Source organism: Fukomys damarensis, unplaced genomic scaffold (assembly GCF_012274545.1).
Source record: "Fukomys damarensis isolate Sample0158 unplaced genomic scaffold, DMR_v1.0_HiC HiC_scaffold_8, whole genome shotgun sequence".
In the NCBI taxonomy this organism is placed as follows: Eukaryota; Metazoa; Chordata; class Mammalia; order Rodentia; family Bathyergidae; genus Fukomys; species Fukomys damarensis.
Genome location: NW_022900920.1, coordinates 9532987 through 9537943, shown reverse-complemented (window position 1 = coordinate 9537943; position 4957 = coordinate 9532987). Strand labels below are relative to the sequence as shown.

Here is a 4957-nt window from a genome sequence, read left to right as displayed (position 1 = left end):
TGTTTCAAATTAGATCCAAAAAAATCAAACAACCAAAAACAACGGCATGAAGGCACAGGGTCTTTCCCCCTTATATAGGGAGTACTCTCGAGGGAGGTACTATCCAGTCCTGGTGATGCAGCTCAACTCTATTTGGGCCAGAATCTCTAAGAGGCTTTGGGCTTCTCCCTCATAGTCACAGGATAGCTTCTTCAGTTCCACCTATGTGGTTTGTGAGGAAAGAAGAGGTGTTGACAGACTCATTTGCCTATTTGTATCTAAAAATCAAAAGCTTATAGAAGGCTCAAAAAAACACCTCTTCTGTCTTATTGGCCAGAACTTTGTTTCATGGTGACTTACAAGGGGATCTGGGAAGGTGCATGGCCAGACTTTGCTGCCCCCACAGCAGAGGAAGTCATTTGGGAACATCTCTGAAATGTATCCTTTCGTTCAAGGCACTTGTTTATCCTCTGAAGCTGCAGAATGCCCAAAATGCATAGGCTAGAAAGGCGGGAAAATATATCATTATGCTAAGGACAAGCCATTCACTCTTTCTCCCAAACTGATTGAGAGTAAATACTGTCATTAAAGTACCATGCAAACTGAGCAGATTTAGCCATTTCCCCATTTCCCCATGATGATGTTTCAAGAGACGTCTGGAAAGACACAGTTAAAGTTATATCAAAAGGAAGGTTGACTGAAGTTTGCAATTTGTCCCTGTGCCTTTCCATAGACAACATGCAACTAAAGGACACAGAAGCCTTCCCTAAAACTTTGCAGTAAGGGAAAGGTCAGACTGCAATAAATGTAGCAAAGGTCAGGACAATCACAAAAACCTGCAATGGTGGGTTTCTAAAGCACTTCTCCTCTTTATCAGAGCATGGTACAAAAACAGTAACCCATGTTCCAGAAAAGTCAAAGTCACAACACAAGTCATTCTTATATGCATTTGTTAGTTTGCATCGGGTATCCCTAGTCTCCTGTTCATACTTGTGCAAGGCCAGCTCTGCAGGTCACCCCCACAAGTGGCATCTGCAGAAGACAAGAATCATGAGGCAACAAGGGGGCTCCTAATGATATAGCCCTTTTTCTTCAAGAAATCTTTTTGGTCAAGGTCAGAGAATGGGGGTAAGGGTCGGAAAGGCCTGGAAAAGCCAATAAACTGCAGTCGTAACAGTAAAGAGTGACTCAGCAAAGAGTGATGTGTCATCACAAAGGCCAGCACGTCTGAGACAAGAGGCAGATGCAAGGTCAGAGCGTGAATGCACGGACTGAACAGACCTAGTCACCTCCTACCTTTGACTATGTGGCTTGACTTCACAGAATCTCAATCCTTAGTACTGCCAAAAACAGAAAAGAAAGAGAAAAATGTAAAGTTCCTCATGGTTAACTTTCTACCACATCAGAGATCTTATCCTTGAACTTTTGACTTTTTAGGACTTTTAAAATCGAATTCACATTTATACACAATAAATACAGCTTGCCCTCTGTGGTGGTGTGCTCTGCACCTGAGAACTCAACAAACCACAAATCGAAAATATTTGGGAAAAAATTACACCTATAGTGAGCTCATGCAGACTTTTTCCTTGTCATTATTCCCTACACAATATGGCATAACAGCTCTTACTTCCAGGAGCCCAAGAGATGGGTCCCAGACCCTGAGCCTGGAGTTCTTCTGGAGTTTCCTGTTGAGCTCACAGTGGTGCTTCTGGAACCACTGTGTCCACCCAGCCTCCAAACAGCCAAAGAGAGCGAAATGCACCTTAAGATCACAGGCAAAGTCGGTGACATTCTCTCAGGGCTTCGAATTCTTGGAATCACTCCCAAATCCTCTCATTCCTCCTCCAGGAAGCCTTTCAAATTCTCCTAAGCAGAAAAGATTCATCTCTCTTCTATAATCCTACTGCCCTCCAAGGACAGTGTGGGCACTGCTGCCACTGTTGTGCCTTATTTTATGTTGGGAAAAGCTCACAGTGCCTCACATTAGGCATGCTGCATACATCCTTATTAAATGGGTGCAGGAATCACAAAATGCTTTCATATTGATACTTGGTAGATTTCCCCCAAAACACACACACACACACACACACACACACACACACACATCATTATCATCATCATCATCATCTACCACCCACCTCCACACCTTTTCTGCCATTTATCCTGGGAGCATGACCTAGAGAAATGATAGCAAACCTTTTAGAGCTTTTATGTGTGCCATAGATTCGCCTCCACTGACCTAGAGGCTCCCTGATCTCTGACCTATTTAGGACAAATGTTCACAAAATAATTTACATCATTGTAAGTATTATAAGGCATTTGACAGTGATGTAACATATACAGGAAGCTGTATGTTGTTCTATGCAAATACTATACCATTTTATATAAGACACTTGAGCATCTGTGGATTTTGGTATCCTTGGAGGTCAGTCCTGGCACTAAATATGAATGTACACACATTTCCCTGATGAGAAAATCCCTACATTTTGCCAGACTCACAGCAAGGTCTGCTAAGTAGAAAAGGAGAAAAGCCAAAGACCTCCAAGTTGCCTACTGATACACAGGAAATGGGTATGGTGGTTTCCTCAAACATGAGTTAATCATCTTCTTTTATTCCTCACCTCTACCACTCAATCTAAGCCCAGTAATTTCCTACACAGTCAGCCTTGTCAGCTGAGAAATACTGAAGTATAGCCATGGGCAGAAAAGAGAATAAGAGCTATTTGCTGTTTGCAGGGGCCTGAGGAGGCAAGTTTCCAGGCAGGCCAGAATTTTATGTAAGCCATCTTGAAGCAAAAGCATCTTTGGGATGGGTTTGGCCCCAAGGCAAAGGCACTCAGAAGGACTCATCACCAAAGGGAAATCCATGAAAGAAATTTTGCCAGAGGTGACAGTGAATCTGGAGAGGGAAAGCACCATTCACAAAGGACAGAAGCCAGAAGGTGCAAAGATGCCCAGCATGAATTCCTGACTCCAAAGAAACAAGGACTTACTCACAATGACCATATTCACAAGATGAGTGGTAACTATTCCCTCAGTCCTCAGTGCAAACAACTCCTCCAGTCTGAAGGAATCAAAGTCACAGTGGAAATTATCTGATCTTTTCTTCCTTATCATTCGGGAGAAACACAGAAGCAGGCAAACAAAAACATTGCCCACAAGCCATGACCTTCCACCTCTCTGACAGTGCTAGAACCTTCCCCTCTGCTTGCCACTGTTCACTCCTTCAATACATGGTCTGAGCCAGCAGGAGACAAATGCATCCAGTTAATTCTGCCCAAATGGCCAACCTCTCCATATCATGTTCCTGTCATTAGCAAAATATATAAAAAAGGATATAACAGTTTATCATTTTTTCTGTTTCCAAAATAATGAAATGACTCAATAATGAAAGGAATATAAAATTCAATTCCATCCAAAACTTTGGCAGGGCAGGAGAGAAGCTTGACCTTTAGATTTACTTGGAGGATTAAAAGAATAAGAGTAGACAAGAAACACGTAAAAACAAAAATATTAACAGAAGACTTATCAGATCAGCTGACAAAATATATCTAAAGCAGTAGTCGGTGAAATGTAGTGGTATCATGCCAGGAGAGTCAAATATGTCAAAGAACAGAAGTTGTACATGTGGCATATGCTCATTCATATAGTATTACAAAGTGGCATTTCAAACCAGTGGAAAAAATACACTCACTGATAAATTCTATTGGGAAAAACTGGCCATAGAAAAAATATTTAGATGCATTCCTCGCACCATTCATTGAATTTAACTCCTAACATTTAGGATTTAAATATTTTAAATATTTTAAAATATAACAATATAATCAGATAGCTATCTTTATATTATGGGGTTAGGGAAGCCTTAGAAATCCAGAAGCCAGAAAGACAGAAGTTGATAGATTAAATGCAAGAAGAGATTTAGAACTACCCTATGTAAAGAAGACCTATCAATCAATAAGAAAAAGATAAGTCGATTGAATTTACAAAATACTTAAACAAGTTCTTCACAAATGAAAAACATAAAAAGATCAAAGACAAGAAAATTGGCTCATTTGCATTAATATTGCAAGAAACGAAAATTAAACCAAAATGGAAAATAATACATCTTCCATGCTGGCAAAAATATAGTTATGACTCTATCCAGTGCTGGCAGGGGTTTGGGAAGTAGGATATTACTTGCCTCTCTGGCACAAGTATAGCTGGTATCACTATTTAAAAGAACCAAGTTATCAGTACTCCAGCAAACCAGGAGTTCACATATCCCACCCACCAAATTTTCATGTGTGACTCCTTACTGAGAAACACCAAGTTTATCACATCATCATTTTACCAATTTGGAAAACCGAAATGTCCATCACGACAGATGTTATAAAAATAAACTATGCATTTCTGTCTCAACATGGATACATTTCTAAACAACGCTGTTTAAATAGCTATGATTCCATTTGTGAATTGTTAAGTGCAAACAAGGCAATACTAGCCTTTTTTTAAATATGGAACGCTCCACAAATTTGTGTGACATCCTTGTGCAGGAACCCTGCTAATCTTCTCTGTATCCTTCCAATTTTAATAGATGAGCACAATACTAGATATTTTTATAGTTATCTATATTCTAAGCAAAATCTTCAGCAACCTCCTAGGCTCATACAAAATTTACTGCAATGATTACACGTTAGAGGAAATGAAACAGCAGGGGTAGGGGTGACAAATGGATTGGTCATTCTTTACTTTTTAGGCTACAAAAGGTCTAAAGTCCTGAAGTAGCTATGCTTATCCCTTATTTCTTGGTGTGCTTAAATTATTCTTTGTGCTTTTCAATATTTATTGCCTTTTTCCAAAATTGAAAATATGACATCATTTATAATATTTTGTTTTACCATTGCTGAATTGGATAAATGCAGGCACCACTACTTTGTTTTTCCTTTGTTTGTTTGATTTTTTTTTTTTTTTTTTTTTTTTTACCGGTGGTTAATTTGGT

The 4957-nt window shown here is 39.5% G+C and overlaps 1 pseudogene; it reads right to left on the bottom strand.

Annotated features, from left to right (window-relative positions):
* Nucleotides 1–4466: 4466 nt before the first annotated feature.
* Nucleotides 4467–4567, bottom strand: LOC117285338 (annotated as a pseudogene).
* Nucleotides 4568–4957: the final 390 nt, after the last annotated feature.